The sequence below is a fragment of the Coregonus lavaretus genome (genome assembly GCF_964263955.1).
Source record: "Coregonus lavaretus genome assembly, contig: HAP1_SCAFFOLD_462, whole genome shotgun sequence".
Classification (NCBI taxonomy): Eukaryota; Metazoa; Chordata; class Actinopteri; order Salmoniformes; family Salmonidae; genus Coregonus; species Coregonus lavaretus.
In genome coordinates this window covers 45,001-56,266 of record NW_028161145.1, presented here as the reverse complement: position 1 = coordinate 56,266, position 11,266 = coordinate 45,001, and positions in this window count along the sequence as shown.

Below are 11,266 nucleotides of genomic sequence, written 5' to 3'. Positions count from 1 at the left end.
CCTGGCTCAAAGTGGAAGAGAGATTGACTTAATCACTACCTGTTTTTGTAAGAAGTGTTGACAAGCTGAATACACCGAGGTGTCTGTTTAAACTACTGGCACACAGCCCAGACACCCATGCATACCTCACAAGACATGCCACCAGAGGTCTCTTCACAATCCCGGAGTCCAGTACAGATTATAGGAGGCGCAGAGTACTAACTCTATGCCACATCAAGTAACTCATGCAAGTAGTAAAATCAGACTTAAAAAACACCTTATAGAACAGCAGGGACTGTGAACAGACATACACACAGGCACAGACACACAACACATGATAAGACACGTACGCTACACACACGTACATATGGATTTTGTGTTGTAGATATGTGGTAGTAGAGTAGAGGCCTGAGGGCAAACACTTAATGTTTTGTGAAATCTGTTGTGAATGTATTGTAATGTTTTTAAAATGGTATAACTGCCTTACTTTTGCTGGACCCCAGGAAGAGTAGCTGCTTCCTTGGCAGGAACTAATGGGGATCCATAATAAACCCCGGGAAGAGTAGCTGCTTCCTTGGCAGGAACTAATGGGGAGCCATAATAAACCCCAGGAAGAGTACCTGCTTCCTTGGCAGGAACTAATGGGGATCCATAATAAACCCCAGGAAGAGTAGCTGCTTCCTTGGCAGGAACTAATGGGGAGCCATAATAAACCCCAGGAAGAGTACCTGCTTCCTTGGCAGGAACTAATGGGGATCCATAATAAACCCCAGGAAGAGTAGCTGCTTCCTTGGCAGGAACTAATGGGGTTCCATAATAAACCCCAGGAAGAGTAGCTGCTGCCTTGGCAGGAACTAATGGGGATCCATAATAAACCCCAGGAAGAGTAGCTGCTGCCTTGACAGGAACTAATGGGGAGCCATAATAAACCCCAGGAAGAGTACCTGCTACCTTGTCAGGAACTAATGGGGATCCATAATAAACCCCAGGAAGAGTAGCTGCTGCCTTGGCAGGAACTAATGGGGATCCATAATAAACCCCAGGAAGAGTAGCTGCTGCCTTGGCAGGAACTAATGGGGATCCATAATAAACCCCAGGTAGAATAGCTGCTGCCTTGGCAGAACTAATGGGGATCCATAATAAACACCAGGAAGAGTAGCGGCTGCCTTGGCAGGAACTAACGGGGAGCCATAATAAACCCCAGGAAGAGTACCTGCTACCTTGGCAGGAACTAATGGGGATCCATAATAAACCCCAGGAAGAGTAGCTGCTGCCTTGGCAGGAACTAATGGGGATCCATAATAAACCCCAGGAAGAGTAGCTGCTGCCTTGACAGGAACTAATGGGGAGCCATAATAAACCCCAGGAAGAGTACCTGCTACCTTGGCAGGAACTAATGGGGATCCATAATAAACCCCAGGAAGAGTAGCGGCTGCCTTGGCAGGAACTAATGGGGATCCATAATAAACCCCAGGAAGAGTAGCTGCTGCCTTGGCAGGAACTAATGGGGATCCATAATAAACCCCAGGAAGAGTAGCGGCTGCCTTGGCAGGAACTAATGGGGATCCATAATAAACCCCAGGAAGAGTAGCTGCTGCCTTGGCTGGAACTAATGGGGATCCATAATAAACCCCAGGAAGAGTACCTGCTACCTTGGCAGGAACTAATGGGGATCCATAATAAACCCCAGGAAGAGTAGCTGCTGCCTGGGACTCTGCCATCGACCTGCTAGAAGGCTCTGCGCCGCCGCGCAGCCACGTCTACCCTCTGTCGGTGGCTGAGACCGAGGCCATGGAGGAGTACATCCAGGAGGCTCTCCAACAGGGTTTTGTCCGCTCATCCACCTCTCCTGCGTCGGCAGGCTTCTTTTTCGTGACCAAGTAGGATGGGGGTCTGCGTCCCTGCATCGACTACAGAGGTCTCAATTCCATCACCACTAAGTACCGCTACCCTCTCCCGGTCAGCCTCACATCCGGGTACCGGCCTCAGTCCGGCGGGCAGGTGGAGAGGATCAACCAGGAGCTGAGGAGGTTCCTTAGGGGTCACTGCCAGGGCCGACAGGGGGAGTGGGCCCGGTTCCTTCCTTGGGCGGAGTACGCCCAGAACTCACTTCATCATTCCTCCACCAGGCTGACTCCCTTCCAGTGCGTCCTGGGATACCAGCCGGCCCTCGCTCCGTGGATTCCGAGCCAGACTGAAGCCTCAGCAGTGGACAAGTGGTTCCGGCCCTCGCTCCGTGGCCTCCGAGCCAGACTGAAGCCTCTGCAGTGGACAAGTGGTTCCGGCCCTCGCTCCGTGGACTCCGAGCCAGATTGAAGCCTCTGCAGTGGACAAGTTGTTCCGGCCCTCGCTCCGTGGACTCCGAGCCAGACTGAAGCCTCTGCAGTGGACAAGTGGTTCCGGCCCTCGCTCCGTGGACTCCGAGCCAGACTGAAGCCTCAGCAGTGGACAAGTGGTTCCGGCCCTCGCTCCGTGGACTCCGAGCCAGACTGAAGTCTCTGCAGTGGACAAGTGGTTCCGGCCCTCGCTCCGTGGACTCCGAACCAGACTGATGCCTCTGCAGTGGACAAGTGGTTCTGGCGCGTAGCGGAGGTGTGGAACTCCGCCCACGTGAACCTCCTGCTCCGCCTGCTCCACCGGAAGCTGAGGCCCCGGTTTATGGGGCCATTCAAGGTCCGCCGGAGGTTCAATGAGGTAACTTCTCGTCTCCAACTCCCTGCCAACTACCGGATCACACCGTCTTTTCCCTCATCAGGCCTGGTCCCCTGGCTGATGCCATCTCCCGCGACACCCCTCCGCGTCCCCTGGACATCCAGTCCCGCTCCATCGCCATCCCCCCTCTCCTCCACAGGAGGCTGCTGAGGGGAGAATTGCTCATAATAATGGCCGCAACGGAGCAAATGGAATGGCATCAAACACCTGGAAACCATGTAGTTTGCTGTATTTGATACCATTCCACTGATTCCGCTCCAGCCATTACCACGAGCCCGTTCTCCCCAATTAAGGTGCCACCGGCCTCCTGTGCTCTCCTCCCCCCTCTCTCCTCCTCTCTCACTCCTCCCCCAGCCCAGCTCCATCGCTCTCTCCTCCTCCTCTCCTCCCCCTCTCTCCTCCTTCCCCTCTCCCCCAGCCCAGCTCTATCACTCTCCTCCTCCCCCCTCTCCCCCAGCCCAGCTCCATCGCCCCCCTCTCTCTCCTCCTCCCCCCCTCCCCCTCTCTCCTCCTTCCCCTCTCCCCCAGCCCAGCTCCATCGCTCTCTCCTCCTCCTCCCCTCCCCCTCTCTCCTCCTTCCCCTCTCCCCCAGCCCAGCTCTATCACTCTCCTCCTCCCCCCTCTCCCCCAGCCCAGCTCCATCGCCCCCCTCTCTCTCCTCCTCCCCCCTCCCCCTCTCTCCTCCTTCCCCTCTCCCCCAGCCCAGCTCTATCACTCCTCCTCCCCCCTCTCCCCCAGCCCAGCTCCATTGCCCCCCTCTCTCTCCTCCTCCCCCCCTCCCCCTCTCTCCTCCTTCCCCTCTCCCCCAGCCCAGCTCTATCACTCTCCTCCTCCCCCCTCTCCCCCAGCCCAGCTCCATCGCCCCCCCTCTCTCTCCTCCTCCCCCCCTCCCCCTCTCTCCTCCTTCCCCTCTCCCCCAGCCCAGCTCCATCGCTCTCCTCCTCCCTCTCTCTCCCCCTTTCCCCCAGCCCAGCTCCAACTCTCCCCCATTAAAGTAATCTGCATCTGACTGAGAAGCTATTTGAATTTTAATTAGCCTGACCCAAGAGGCTGCGAGGCAGAGAGAGGCTTTCTTATCCTCAGCTCCAACAACTAGCATGTCCGTCAGCCAGTCAGCCAGTCAGCCAGCCAGCCAGTCAGCCAGTCAGTCAGCCAGCCAGCCAGTCAGTCAGTCAGTCAGCCAGCCAGCCAGGCAGTCAGCCAGTCAGTCAGTTAGCCAGCCAGTCAGCCAGCCAGTCAGCCAGCCAGCCAGCCAGTCAGCCAGCCAGTCAGTCAGCCAGCCAGCCAGCCAGCCAGCCAGCCAGCCAGTCAGCCAGTCAGCCAGCCAGTTAGCCAGCCAGTCAGCCAGCCAGTCAGCTAGCCAGTCAGCCAGTCAGTCAGTTAGCCAGCCAGCCAGCCAGCCAGCCAGCCAGCCAGTCAGCCAGCCAGTTAGCCAGCCAGTCAGCCAGCCAGTCAGCCAGTCAGTCAGCCAGCCAGCCAGTCAGTCAGCCAGCCAGCCAGGCAGTCAGCCAGTCAGTCAGTTAGCCAGCCAGTCAGCCAGCCAGCCAGTCAGCCAGCCAGCCAGCCAGTCAGCCAGCCAGCCAGCCAGTCAGCCAGCCAGTCAGCCAGCCAGTCAGCCAGCCAGTTAGCCAGCCAGTCAGTCAGCCAGCCAGCCAGTCAGCCAGCCTGCAGGCAGCAGCACTAACAACCAGAGATATATCCCATATATAACTCCATTAGCTAGATCCATCGCCACAGCCACTCTGTAGCACAAACAATATTTCCAATTTGTCCGAGGTGGACAGTGCTGACGGGTACAGGGGCTTTCTGGGAGCCTTTTATCAAGTATTTAATCACTGAAATTACTACACACTTAGCACTCAGGAAACTGCTGAACTCAAAGTGGTACCCAGGAAAAATGCATTTTTGGCAAATCAGATGAAAAATGGATATCGTTTGCTTTTAGCAGATACGTGATAATGTGAACAATTTCCTGACTCATTATGGAACGAATGTAGACATCTCCTGCCTGTGAGGTGATTATTCATATGGAAGCAAAATAATGCCATCTGATGAGCTAGTTTGAGCAGCAACACAGTTCACTACTCATATTATCAGAACCACAGAAAGAATGTTGGTGTTTTAAAGATCTCTGATGTGTCATAGCGGACTGGTGCTGTCCAGGTCCAACAGCAGGAGGGGACCGCACTAACCCTGAGTCACACAGTACACACACTCACAGACTGCTAGCACGCACACACATAGCGGTGTTCTGTGGTCTGGGTTTACAGAAACATCCAAGAAAAACATCCCATTGCCAATCAAATTCGCCTTGTTTTAAATCACCACCATAGAAGGAGACTGGGCTCAATCTGGGACTAAATGTTAACTCTAACCAAATAAGGACTTCTGACTGCCACATACACAGACCTATACTTCACCTCAGATTCTCTAGGTATGTAGCTAGCAGCAGCAAATATCCCAGTTGATGTTGACCCAGTGACCCTGATATACAGCCATCACCATACAGTAATCTGACCCTGATATACAGCCATCACCATACAGTAGTCTGACCCTGATATACAGCCATCACCATTACAGTAGTCTGACCCTGATATACAGCCATCACCATACAGTAGTCTGACCCTGATATACAGCCATCACCATACAGTAATCTGACCCTGATATACAGCCATCACCATACAGTAGTCTGACCCTGATATACAGCCATCACCATTACAGTAGTCTGACCCTGATATACAGCCATCACCATACAGTAGTCTGACCCTGATATACAGCCATCACCATACAGTAGTCTGACCCTGATATACAGCCATCACCATACAGTAATCTGACCCTGATATACAGCCATCACCATACAGTAATCTGACCCTGATATACAGCCATCACCATACAGTAATCTGACCCTGATATACAGCCATCACCATACAGTAGTCTGACCCTGATATACAGCCATCACCATACAGTAGTCTGACCCTGATATACAGCCATCACCATTACAGTAATCTGACCCTGATATACAAACATCACCATACAGTAGTCTGACCCTGATATACAGCAATCACCATTACAGTAGTCTGACCCTGATATACAGCCATCACCATTACAGTAGTCTGACCCTGATATACAGCCATCACCATACAGTAGTCTGACCCTGATATACAGCCATCACCATACAGTAGTCTGACCCTGATATACAGCCATCACCATTACAGTAGTCTCACCCTGATATACAGCCATCACCATTACAGTAGTCTGACCCTGATATACAGCCATCACCATTACAGTAGTCTGACCCTGATATACAGACATCACCATACAGTAGTCTGACCCTGATATACAGCCATCACCATACAGTAATCTGACCCTGATAAACAGCCATCACCATACAGTAGTCTGACCCTGATATACAGCCATCACCATACAGTAGTCTGACCCTGATATACAGCCATCACCATACAGTAGTCTGACCCTGATATACAGCCATCACCATACAGTAGTCTGACCCTAATATACAGCCATCACCATTACAGTAGTCTGACCCTGATATACAGCCATCAACATACAGTAGTCTGACCCTGATATACAGCCATCACCATACAGTAGTCTGACCCTGATATACAGCCATCACCATACAGTAGTCTGACCCTGATATACAGCCATCACCATACAGTAGTCTGACCCTGATATACAACCATCACCATTACAGTAGTCTGACCCTGATATACAGCCATCACCATTACAGTAGTCTGACCCTGATATACAGCCATCACCATTACAGTAGTCTGACCCTGATATACAGCCATCATCATACAGTAGTCTGACCCTGATATACAGCCATCACCATACAGTAGTCTGACCCTGATATACAGACATCACCATACAGTAGTCTGACCCTGATATACAGCCATCACCATATAGTAGTCTGACCCTGATATACAGCCATCACCGTAGTCTGACCCTGATATACAGACATCACCATACAGTAATCTGACCCTGATATACAGCCATCACCATACAGTAGTCTGACCCTGATATACAGCCATCACCATACTGTAGTCTAACCCTGATATACAGCCATCACCGTAGTCTGACCCTGATATACAGCCATCACCATACAGTAGTCTGACCCTGATATATAGCCATCACCATTACAGTAGTCTGACCCTGATATACAGCCATCACCATACAGTAGTCTGACCCTGATATACAGCTATCACCATTACAGTAGTCTGACCCTGATATACAGCCATCACCATACAGTAGTCTGACCCTGATATACAGCCATCACCATACAGTAGTCTGACCCTGATATACAGCCATCACCATTACAGTAGTCTGACCCTGATATACAGCCATCACCATACAGTAGTCTGACCCTGATATACAGCCATCACCATACAGTAGTCTGACCCTGATATACAGCCATCACCATACAGTAGTCTGACCCTGATATACAGCCATCACCATACAGTAGTCTGACCCTGATATACAGCCATCACCATACAGTAGTCTGACCCTGATATACAGCCATCACCATACAGTAGTCTGACCCTGATATACAGCCATCACCATACAGTAGTCTGACCCTGATATACAGCCATCACCATACAGTAGTCTGACCCTGATATACAGCCATCACCATACAGTAATCTGACCCTGATATACAGCCATCACCATACAGTAGTCTGACCCTGATATACAGCCATCACCATACAGTAGTCTGACCCTGATATACAGCCATCACCATACAGTAGTCTGACCCTGATATACAGCCATCACCATACAGTAGTCTGATCCTGATATACAGCCATCACCATACAGTAGTCTGACCCTGATATACAGCCATCACCGTAGTCTGACCCTGATATACAGCCATCACCGTAGTCTGACCCTGATATACAGCCATCACCATACAGTAGTCTGACCCTGATATACAGCCATCACCATACAGTAGTCTGACCCTGATATACAGCCATCACCATTACAGTAGTCTGACCCTGATATACAGCCATCACCATACAGTAATCTGACCCTGATATACAGCCATCACCATACAGTAGTCTGACCCTGATATACAGCCATCACCATACAGTAGTCTGACCCTGATATACAGCCATCACCATACAGTAGTCTGACCCTGATATACAGCCATCACCATACAGTAATCTGACCCTGATATACAGACATCACCGTAGTCTGACCCTGATATACAGACATCACCGTAGTCTGACCCTGATATACAGCCATCACCATACAGTAGTCTGACCCTGATTTACAGCCATCACCATACAGTAGTCTGACCCTGATATACAGCCATCACCATACAGTAGTCTGACCCTGATATACAGCCATCACCATACAGTAGTCTGACCCTGATATACAGCCATCACCATACAGTAATCTGACCCTGATATACAGCCATCACCATACAGTAGTCTGACCCTGATATACAGCCATCACCATTACAGTAGTCTGACCCTGATATACAGCCATCACCATACAGTAGTCTGACCCTGATATACAGCCATCACCATACAGTAGTCTGACCCTGATATACAGCCATCACCATACAGTAATCTGACCATGATATACAGCCATCACCATACAGTAGTCTGACCCTGATATACAGCCATCACCATACAGTAGTCTTTCCCTGATATACAGCCATCACCATTACAGTAATCTGACCCTGATATACAGCCATCACCATACAGTAGTCTGACCCTGATATACAGCAATCACCATTACAGTAGTCTGACCCTGATATACAGCCATCACCATTACAGTAGTCTGACCCTGATATACAGCCATCACCATACAGTAGTCTGACCCTGATATACAGCCATCACCATACAGTAGTCTGACCCTGATATACAGCCATCACCATTACAGTAGTCTCACCCTGATATACAGCCATCACCATTACAGTAGTCTGACCCTGATATACAGCCATCACCATTACAGTAGTCTGACCCTGATATACAGACATCACCATACAGTAGTCTGACCCTGATATACAGCCATCACCATACAGTAATCTGACCCTGATAAACAGCCATCACCATACAGTAGTCTGACCCTGATATACAGCCATCACCATACAGTAGTCTGACCCTGATATACAGCCATCACCATACAGTAGTCTGACCCTGATATACAGCCATCACCATACAGTAGTCTGACCCTGATATACAGCCATCACCATACAGTAGTCTGACCCTGATATACAGCCATCACCATACAGTAGTCTGACCCTGATATACAGCCATCACCATACAGTAGTCTGACCCTAATATACAGCCATCACCATTACAGTAGTCTGACCCTGATATACAGCCATCACCATACAGTAGTCTGACCCTGATATACAGCCATCACCATACAGTAGTCTGACCCTGATATACAGCCATCACCATACAGTAGTCTGACCCTGATATACAGCCATCACCATACAGTAGTCTGACCCTGATATACAGCCATCACCATACAGTAGTCTGACCCTGATATACAGCCATCACCATTACAGTAGTCTGACCCTGATATACAGCCATCACCATTACAGTAGTCTGACCCTGATATACAGCCATCACCATTACAGTAGTCTGACCCTGATATACAGCCATCATCATACAGTAGTCTGACCCTGATATACAGCCATCACCATACAGTAGTCTGACCCTGATATACAGACATCACCATACAGTAGTCTGACCCTGATATACAGCCATCACCATATAGTAGTCTGACCCTGATATACAGCCATCACCGTAGTCTGACCCTGATATACAGACATCACCATACAGTAATCTGACCCTGATATACAGCCATCACCATACAGTAGTCTGACCCTGATATACAGCCATCACCATACTGTAGTCTGACCCTGATATACAGCCATCACCGTAGTCTGACCCTGATATACAGCCATCACCATACAGTAGTCTGACCCTGATATATAGCCATCACCATTACAGTAGTCTGACCCTGATATACAGCCATCACCATACAGTAGTCTGACCCTGATATACAGCTATCACCATTACAGTAGTCTGACCCTGATATACAGCCATCACCATACAGTAGTCTGACCCTGATATACAGCCATCACCATACAGTAGTCTGACCCTGATATACAGCCATCACCATTACAGTAGTCTGACCCTGATATACAGCCATCACAATACAGTAGTCTGACCCTGATATACAGCCATCACCATACAGTAGTCTCACCCTGATATACAGCCATCACCGTACAGTAGTCTGACCCTGATATACAGCCATCACCATACAGTAGTCTGACCCTGATATACAGCCATCACCGTAGTCTGACCCTGATATACAGCCATCACCATACAGTAGTCTGACCCTGATATACAACCATCACCATACAGTAGTCTGACCCTGATATACAGCCATCACCATACAGTAGTCTGACCCTGATATACAGCCATCACCATACAGTAGTCTGACCCTGATATACAGCCATCACCATACAGTAGTCTGACCCTGATATACAGCCATCACCATACAGTAGTCTGACCCTGATATACAGCCATCACCATACAGTAGTCTCACCCTGATATACAGCCATCACCATACAGTAGTCTGACCCTGATATACAGCCATCACCGTAGTCTCACCCTGATATACAGCCATCACCATACAGTAGTCTGACCCTGATATACAGCCATCACCGTAGTCTCACCCTGATATACAGCCATCACCATACAGTAGTCTGACCCTGATATACAGCCATCACCGTAGTCTCACCCTGATATACAGCCATCACCGTACAGTAGTCTGACCCTGATATACAGCCATCACCATTACAGTAGTCTGACCCTGATATACAGCCATCATCATACAGTAGTCTGACCCTGATATACAGCCATCACCATACAGTAGTCTGACCCTGATATACAGCCATCACCATACAGTAGTCTGACCCTGATATACAGCCATCACCGTAGTCTGACCCTGATATACAGCCATCACCATACAGTAATCTGACCCTGATATACAGCCATCACCATTACAGTAGTCTGACCCTGATATACAGCCATCACCATACAGTAATCTGACCCTGATATACAGCCATCACCATACAGTAGTCTGACCCTGATATACAGCCATCACCATACAGTAGTCTGACCCTGATATACAGCCATCACCATACAGTAATCTGACCCTGATATACAGCCATCATCATACAGTAGTCTGACCCTGATATACAGCCATCACCATACAGTAGTCTGACCCTGATATACAGCCATCACCATATAGTAGTCTGACCCTGATATACAGCCATCACCTTTACAGTAGTCTGACCCTGATATACAGCCATCACCATTACAGTAGTCTGACCCTGATATACAGCCATCATCATACAGTAGTCTGACCCTGATATACAGCCATCACCATACAGTAGTCTGACCCTGATATACAGCCATCACCATACAGTAGTCTGACCCTGATATACAGCCATCACCGTAGTCTGACACTGATATACAGCCATCACCATACAGTAATCTGACCCTGATATACAGCCATCACCATTACAGTAGTCTGACCC